This window comes from Phalacrocorax aristotelis, chromosome 20 (genome assembly GCF_949628215.1).
Source record: "Phalacrocorax aristotelis chromosome 20, bGulAri2.1, whole genome shotgun sequence".
Classification (NCBI taxonomy): domain Eukaryota; kingdom Metazoa; phylum Chordata; class Aves; order Suliformes; family Phalacrocoracidae; genus Phalacrocorax; species Phalacrocorax aristotelis.
This window is the reverse complement of record NC_134295.1, coordinates 4769569-4778712: the sequence shown is the minus strand read 5'-3', so window position 1 is coordinate 4778712 and position 9144 is coordinate 4769569. Positions and strand designations below refer to the sequence as shown.

Here is a 9144-nt window from a genome sequence, read left to right as displayed (position 1 = left end):
TCCTGAAGGGTGGGAAGAGACCTCATTTTTTCCCAACCCCGCCACTCTCTTTCTTTGTGGTTTCAGGCGAAGCATTTAACCTGTGTGTGCTTTGAACTTTTTTTCCCTATTTAAAATAAGGATAGCGTGCAACCTAGAGAAAAGCCATCGAGAGCCTTGTAGGAGGGGCGTTGTCACGGTGCTGCCAAGTTCTGTAGCTGTTAGGAGAACGGATGTTTAATTTCACAGTTTAAACCAAAACCAAACTCTCTTTGAGTAAGGCATTGCGTGTAGCTGCTGGCTTTTACGCATTAATAATGTTGCAAGTCCCTCTGGACACTCCCGAGCTCATTGCTTCATCAGAGGGATGAAACTAGTGTGTTTTGCAAAAGGAAACATAGTTAAGAGTGGGAATATCAAGAGGTGAGTCTCTGCCAGAGGTGAACAGTCAGAAACAAAAAGGAAAGCAGCAGACGAATGCTTTTTGGTGCAGCTACATCTCAAGGGAGCAAGGGATGCGACATAAGAACCTTCTTTCCAGTAAATAAGGCAGTCGGTATGTAAAAGCAGAGTCAAAAAGGGTGGTTGTTGACATGAAGAAATAAATGCTGCTGCTTTATCTTTCAGAACTGACAAGGGCCTTGGAAGTCTGCTGTGAAAGCGCTGTTCCCCAGGAGGAAAAGGATGAGGACTTCTGAGATGTTGCCTATGACATGTAGCACCGGGAGAAGCCCTGTCAGTCCAATAAAGGATCGTGAGAGATCATCAGGTGGGAGAGAACTGAAATAATTCCAACCTTTCCATGTAGGGAAGCTCTTGCACTTCATGGACTGTCCATGCAATTGTTGCAACTTTGGGAATCTCTTCATTAACCTCCAAGATGTTCATAGGCAGGCTCAAAGGAACAGCTTCTCTCTCCTGAGCTTTTGGCCCCCTGCTTTGCAGCTTCAAATTAAGCCGGTAAAAGGGGATTGAGCAGAATCCAAGCTGCACGTGCTCCCATCGTAGTGAAATATAGAGGGAAATCTCCTGACAGATCCTGACAACAGGAGCCACAGCAGTGAGAAAACAAGGAGCTGCAGCAGCGAGAAAACAAACACATGCTGTCTGGGACTTCAGGGGTTTTGTATGTTCAGCCAATTGAGATTTATCAGCCCTCTTTTCACTGTAATTCACAGGGACATGGGAATGTTTCGGTTACACCCGCACTGCTAGGCAGCAAACGCTGTGTGACTCTGGGAGCCGGGGCAGTTCCTGCTCGTAGCTGTGACTACACAAGCGTGGGGTGAAGCAGCCTGTCTGTGCTCTGCCAGAGCCTACAATTAAGCCTCTCAAGCCTGTTTAAATGATACTGAGGCACGGCTCCAGTGAGAGGTCTCTCCCTTTCGCTAACCTAATTTACGCTTGCTGTTGATCACTTAATGTCCCCTGTTCGAGCATTTCACTCAGGCAGAAGAAAGGTCAACAGGGAGAGCAGAGTTCTTGGCTTGCACATCTGTGAAGCCAGGCTCTTTAGGAAGTGTCTGACACTTGTAGATCTCTACAGTGCCTGGTGAAGGACGTCAGTATTTTAGCTGTGGAGTAGGTCAGTATTTCTAAGCTGTCTGTGGCAGATCCTCTTATTTATGGAAGCATGTGGACAGCCAGTGACAGAGGGACCCAGACTTCATGAGTGCCTTCATGAAGTGCATTTCAGAGCCCGTGAAGATGACTGATGCTGGTGGGGCACCGGCCAGGCTGCACATGAAGGGATATTGGTGGGGGGGTTTTGGTTGGTTGGGTTTGTTTTTGTTGTTTTCTTTTTTTTTTTGAAGAGTCTAGTCAGTAGGGAAAAGGGCCAGAAAAACACCTCGCTGAGAAAAGCCTCCAAATCCCATATCCGCTTGAAGCTGCAGAAAGAATGAAGGTTGGCAGAACATAATTATCTAAATTGGAGTTCAGCCAGAACCCTGGGGCTCACCCTCCTCCTCCTGTGAAAGTGCCATTGGGTATTTGATAGCTATGCAGGGTCCAAACACTTGATTTTTATGTATCCCTTGGAAGGCTGGAGTCACTGGAGTAGGAAACCCCCTTGGCTTCCTGCTGGAGCTAAGACTATTTAGTAGCACCTCCCAAATCTTTCCTAGCCACAGCTTGCAGCACCTAAATTTTCTTTGGAAATCCCTATCCGATGCTCTTGGGGAGATTCCAGTTGGACACCAGAGGGAAATTTTTCACAGTGAGGACAGTCACCACTGGAATAATCTCCCCAGGGAAGGGGTTGACTCAGCCACGTTGGGCACCTTCAAGAGTCATCTGGACAGGGTGCTGGGCCATCTTGTCTAGACTGCGCTCTTCCTAGAAAGGTTGGACTAGATGATCCCTGAGGTCCCTTCCAGCCTGGGATTCTGTGATTCTATCCAGGTTCAGCCAGCCGAGAGCCTGCTTCTTCACATGTGGGATCCAGCAGGATCGCAGCCCAGAGGCAGAACATCTGCAGGCTCCGCTCGCAGCTATGTCTTTATTACTGCTGTGGCAGGGGAGCGCATCTTTGATCTGCTTCTCCCCCACGCCCTCCCACATTCAGCTGACTGCTCCCCCAGAGCCTGCAGCAGGGAGGGGAAGGCAAGATATGCAAATTCTCTGTGCCCAAGGATTTTGCTGGTGCAGTTCCCTGAATCACCTCACTTTTGGCCACGTCTAGACACGTCAGCACAGCGCGGCAAGGTAGGGCAGCTTGCGTGTGTCAGTGCATGAAGAGGAGAGTCCTGGATTCGTTGCTGTGTAACAAGCCCTGCCTTGTTCTGTCCTGGTCGATCAACAGGACCAGGGCTTCTCTGGCTGCCCTGCCATCGTGTGGGTGGGATGTTGTTATGGGCTCTGCCCAGCTACTGTCAGCAAATGTGCTCGCTGGGCTAGCAAAGGGGTGATCGGGTGTCTGCGTGTCACACTCTGTCCCAGTGGCCAGAACACACCAGAAAAGTTCTTTCTTCTGATTCCTTGGTATAAATATTTCATGTGACCCAAGAAAGTCCCAGTGGGGGCTGTGCCGTGCACTCTGAATATGGGCCACGTGAATGGAAGTGGTGTATTAATTAATATGAAACAGCTCTGAGAAACAAATGCATGTTGCCATGGAAGCACCAGCAGCGACAATGTCACCTCATTTTTAAGATGCTTTCAATGTTCCAAACACAATTCCACTTCTCTTTCAAAATAGACAATGGGAAAATATCTCAGTGGAGGGGAAATGGGGCTGTGTCCACAGGCTGTGCAAAACTTGACTCTGCTTTATTACAGCTCAGAGAGCAGCTTCATGCCAAAGCCATGGGGAAAGGGCACAGGGGGCTGCAGGTGGAGAAGCTAACCCAGGAGGCAAAGGAAAAGCGCAGGCTGGAGATCGGGGGAATGGGCTGTTCTTTCCCCAGCCAGAGATATAAGGGCTGGGGATCCACCGGGCAGCAAGTCTTGTGACCCCTGCTCCTTGGGAGGTTTGGGGTATACCAGGAGAACAGTTAAACATTAAAGAGGGTTAGAATAGGGACACAGGAAGCTGTCTCTGAGGATTTGAATGGAATAAATGGAGATCTTGTATGATAGGAAATGAGGCAAGCGGTAATGTTGAGAATTGATAATGCTGATTTAATGAATGTGAAAATTCAAATTATTGGAGAGCAATGAAAAATACAATAGTAAATGCCTGGAAGCTGGGTTGTCCCTGCCCTTTTCAGTCATCTAGGTGAAGCAGATAGGTGACCTTTTAACCCACTTTAATGAACCTTTTGTTGCTTGACTTGCCCCAGGAACTTGTAGTTTTAGTGTATGTAGCCAGGACTGGTAAATCTAAAGGAATAATCAGTTGCAGCCAAGTCTTGGCTTGTCTGCTCTCAGGCAGTCGCATCTGCAGGCTACAAGCACACACCTGACGGCAATAGTGTTTAACTGGTGGTGTGGTGCCATCTGCCAGCCAAGCCACCCTGACCGACGGCAGGCAGGTTCTGCTGAGCGATGGCTCGGTCTTTGCTCCCCACAACCCGGGTGTGTTACCTCGCGGATGGGTCCGTGAGAGATCAGGCAGCTACTGTGATGCTACTGATGGGCATCAGCTGATGGGTTTACTGAGCCACTGAAATGTGATCACCTACAAGCCAGTATCTGCACATTTATGGGTGTTAATAGCAGAGATGCAACATTTGTCCTATTCTGGTTGCATTTGTCTTGTAACACGAACTATTTCTGCCTTCAGAGCTGTGCTTGTTTTGATCCTGCAGTTAGTCTCTCACTTCACATTTGTTCTCTTGCAATTGCCTAATTTCTTGATTCTGTAGCCCCTGCCTCATTTTTTGGGTTGTCTTTGCTCTAGTAGTATGCATGCTTAAAAACCTGCACTGTTAGCCACCTAGACGAGGGCCTTACAGGTAGATATTTCTGCAGTGCTCAGAACATGAGTACGAATAGATTTACTGGACCCACGCTGTTCAACACTGGTGGGGAAAAAAAAAAAGCCATAAAAAAACTTACTAAAATTTCTTAGATTCCTAAGGCCCAGTGTCTGTTCTTTGAAACCTTTCGGTGCAAGGATTTGTGCTGCCTTAGAGGATCTTTATGAAGACCCCAATTGCTAAGCAATTTCAGTGCTTAAAGAAAATGAAACTGCAGCAAGTTTCATCCGGGAAGGCGAGGTTCGTGGCTGGTGAGCTGGGGCTTTGCGTCTTGGACAGGTCATGCTTGCACGAAGGGGATTGTGTCCCTGTGGTTTTTGCCCAAACCTGTAGAGGGGCTATTCCATCATTCCTGATTGGCCTCTAAATCTGGACTAAAAAGAAAGACAGCAACCCACTGTATGTACTCAAATACATCTACTAAAAAAAAAATGCATTTTAGCCAAATAACTAATGATTTGTCCTAGCTCAGCCTGTTTTGTGTTGTTTGCTTCTGAGATGCGGAGGTTCTAGGCCAAAATAAAAATCAAAACAAAAATCCTTGAAATGTTTTTCAGTGACCTTGGATGACCACGTGCAGAAGGAAGACTGCAATATTCCAGCTGTTAAATCGAGTGATTGTGGATTTTGATTCTTTGCTGAAAGGCAGTGATACCTCCCTGCAGTAATAGCATGAGCCAGAGCCCGGGCAGCAGGCGAGCGTAGATGAAAAGTAAGTACTCTCCTTAGATTCATTTTAATTCCCTCTGTATCTTATGAAAACTGCTAAATCATCAGCACCAAGAATAGCATTTGCGGTTATTAAAAGCACCCATCAGTCCACTTAGCCACTGTAGCTGATGTTAACCCCAATCTGTCTGTTTTATGCTCCTACTGTGTTGACTCTGCACCTCTGCAATGATAACAGAGGTGCTGATTTAAAGAGGAGGATGGCAGGTGGCGTTGGCTATGCCAGAAAGCAGAGGAAGATGCACAAAGACTTTGAAATTCTCTTTGTAAAGGAAAAAAAGGTAGAAAACTGATTTCTCAAAGGTTTGGCCCTGCCAAGCCTCAGCCCCCACCCAGAAGAAAGCTATGATACTGCTTGCTGGACTTTGCCTGCGAACATGTTTCATTTGCATCAGTGGCTGGGTGGTTAACAGGATGGTTTCAAGGAGTCCCAGGCACACAGACTGGAGTACGTGGTAAGTGGGCTTCACAGCTGAGTGTCGCGATGGTCTTGGTTGGCTGGCCTCTGCCTGGCACATCCCATCAACTGCAGAGAGACTTAAAAGCTCCCAGCACCCCTTCACAAGCAATTTTTAATGCTTTGACAGCTGGGCTTGGAGACTCTGGGGTAAAAACCCTTCTCCCAGAGCGATGAAGGTGGCAGCCTTCTAATCCTAGAGAGCAAATGTCAACCTGAAGCTCAGGAAAGGGAGGGAAAAAACCCACCAAAGCATCAAAGGGGACACAGATGGTCAAAAATTTATGGAGAGGACAGCTCCCTGGCAGGGAGCCTGTGGGATTTAATATGAAAGCAGTAGTTCTACAGATGCCCAGTTCTTCTGCTAAACCAAGTTCTAGCAGCTGATCACAAGACAGAGCCATTTAACTAAACAGCAAGCAATACAGATTTTCTAGTACGTTTCTGATGGATTTTTTTTTTTAAATAATGAGGTTTGCATGTTTTGTTTTGGGTGTTTTTGGGTTTTTTTGTCTCTTAAAAAGCCTCCTTTCATTTGAGCTTAAAAAAAGGTTCCTGTATTTCCTACCCATTCTGTCTCCAACCTTAACATACAGCAGCTGCTGAGAAGTCCAGCTCAACGTCCAGATGCCATACAAGTTTGCAGCGCCAGCAGCGAGCAGTTTTTAACAGCCTGAGTAGTCAATGCCTTTTCTGTCTGGTCCTCAGTCGCTGGCAGTGCCTGTGACGCTGTAATCAAGCCTGCTCACAAAGCCAGGCTGGGTCGGGCGCATGGACGGATGATGTGCATGGGAAGCCAGCTCCAGCACCGAGCTGCTGGCAAAGGGAGGTTTTGGGCTTGCTCCTGACCCAGCCCGCCAGCATGCAGCAGGGAGAGAGCTGTGGCCTGAGAGGAAAATGTTATGGAAGTCTGTACCTTGAACTCTTGCCATCGTTAATTAACCACATAATCTCTCTTTCATGCAGCACTCTTCATCAGTTCATTTGTCTTGTTCTCTTCATTTGGCAGATGGAGAAGCTAAAACACAGAGGACCGACGTCTTGGCTAATTGTCATCCATTGAGCCCATCTGCAGAAGCCAAAATAAACCAAAGTTCCCCAAACGCCAGACCAGCGCACTAACCACAAGGTAACACTGCTTCCATCCTCTTCTGCCTATAGAATTTGATAAAATTAGTCTTATTTCTCCCTTTGATTCCTCTTGAAGTGCAAGAACTGATTCCCAAATGATTCCCCAACCTACCTCAAAACTTTGTGCCTCTTGCTCTGTGAAAGAGCACGTAATTTGACATCCAATAAGTAACGCAGCACTAGCAGAGCCATGGCAACTGGCGCGCAGGGCAGGGGGATTTGATGCTCCTTTTCCAAGAAGGGACAACTGGAGCTGTAGCTTGCTCATACCAGACAGACCAAAAACGGATTTCTCACTGGGCTGGAAGAAAAGCGAAATATCCCTTCTCATGCCCTGCACAGCAGCTGGGGATGTTTCCTCCAGCCTGGCACCCTCTGCCCACCTCCTGGAAACTGCATGCAGAGCTCTGTTCCCAAAATGCGACATGATGCAATGAGAGCCCAGTGTTTCTCAGTACAGTCCCTCTTCAGCAACTGGAGAAAACTGACAATGACAAAAGGTGCCCTTAAGGGTATTTGCTTCCCGAAGGAATGCACTTAAGGGCTCTGTGAAGCGCACTGATGTTATTAAAAGGATGTGCGCGGGGGAGCGCTTGTCAGCCCTAAGTGAAATTGATAAAAAGATGTTTTATGCAACAGGCTGTATTTAAATCTAAGGGACAATTTAAGCTGCTTTGTGGGTAATAGCATCTCTTTGATTGAGAAGCTGTGTTTTAAATATGGAATTAGTGAAAGTGAGTGTGTTGATGACCCTGTTTTCAGGGAAGGCACTGTTATTCGTGTTGCAGTGGGCAATGGGACCTGAGCGGAGTGACTTTAACCCTTCAGTGGTTTTCGTCTGATTAAAGACAAGCCCCTTGGCTCTTTTTTGGCATGTCAGAGGTCTGAGCTTGGTCCGTGTCCACGGTGTGGTGACTGCACTCAGTCGGGAGCACCAGATTTGAGAGGAGAAGTGCAAATGCCCAGCTGCAGGCTTTTGCACAGCTGACAGCAGGGAGGCACCTACGCCAGCCCAAATCGGAAACCCTCTCCTGGTTAATTGCCTTCTGCCTGTGCAAGATCAGCCTCTGTTTCAGACAACTATCACATTCATTATCGTTCCCTTTCTGAGCTGTCATCCAATGTTACTGTTCCCCGCCGCACTCCACCCCAGATCTTGGCTCCTTTTCTGTGCTCCCTTGGTGCAGTTTGGCATCTCTCTGGGTGAGGAGCACTATTGCTGCCACCTTCCCCTATCAATATCCCTTTCTTGTAGTGCCCTTCTGCCTTGGCGCTCAATACCATCAACTCAGTAATTAGCATCGCGTTATAATTGAATTGTCAAAAGGAGCTGAGCAAGTCAGAAGGGTTACTGCTGTCTCCTTTGGTCTTTCGTCATCTTTTTAACATCTTTTCTTCATCACTTTACCATTTATTAGTCATGATTGCATCTATGGATTAGACTGGGAGCCTTTTGGGACAGGCTCTGTGTCTCCGTATTCATTCTGCAGCACGCCTAGAGTGCTGCAGGCAGCTAGAAACCTGTATCAAGGGCTGCTGTTTGGTCCCTACCCCATCACTGGCTTGCAGCCTCTCTCTTCCTGAAAGCTGCATGCCAAATCTCCAAAGTGACTGACAGGGATGTTTCCAGAGGAGTTTCAAGTGGCAGCATATGTGCAGGGGGTTGTCCTGCCAGCCAGGTAGAACCAGCTGCTAAAACCACAGCTGGTAAGTGCTGGTAAGCAGCTGAAGTGGCTGCTAAAAAGGGCTTGAACAAGCTCTTGCTGCCTGCTGGGTGCCCCTTTTGGGGGTTGCCCCCATCCTCCTCTGCCCGGTCCCACTCATCCTGGACTGTGCTGCCAGTCCCGCCTGCGCGCCCCGGTCCTGCTTTCAGCACGGACTGTCACTCGTACCAGGAGAGGGCTGGGTGCTGAGCACCTCTGCCAGGACAACTCTCCCGGCTCCTCCAGGCAGCACAGGAGTATGTACAAGCGTCTGATGTAGCAGGGGGGAAAAGCCCAGAGTCTGGCACAGCTGCTTGCTGCAGTCAAATTCAAAACAACTTCTCTGCCACTACAACTCATCCTCTTGGCCATGAATTTTGGGTTTCCCTTTTGGCAGCAGCATCAGAGAATTTGCAGATGAAAAGCTGCGCAGTTGAGGAGCAGGGCTGGAGCAGGAAGAAACACCACGCTGAGGATTTGCCAGGCCCACACTGAACGTGCTCTCCTCTTGTCTCGCTGCCACTTCCTACAAGATTAATGCAGAGAGCACGTAGAAAATGCCTTGGCAGAAATAAACAGGTTTTCCATCCATCTGAGAATCCCAGCAATCTCTGTTGATGCTCCTGCTCATAGCCAAGCCGTGAGCTTTCAAAACACCATTGGGACCCATTTTACAGTAGCATTTCCAAATAAAGAAGGCAGTTCTTACACAGCAGTTTGCAGG

General features: G+C 48.0%; 1 protein-coding gene across 4 annotated transcripts in view; it reads left to right on the top strand.

Annotated features, from left to right (window-relative positions):
• Positions 1 to 418: 418 nt before the first annotated feature.
• The window catches only part of LDLRAP1 (low density lipoprotein receptor adaptor protein 1), a 41357-nt gene continuing 32631 nt past the window's right edge, over positions 419 to 9144 (top strand). For 2 of the 4 annotated variants that reach the window (XM_075114487.1, XM_075114488.1), the window contains exons 1-3: positions 419 to 748; positions 4958 to 5112; positions 6596 to 6715. The gene's annotated coding sequence lies outside the window, so the exon portion shown is untranslated. The other 2 variants (XM_075114489.1, XM_075114490.1) reach the window with 2 other exon arrangements.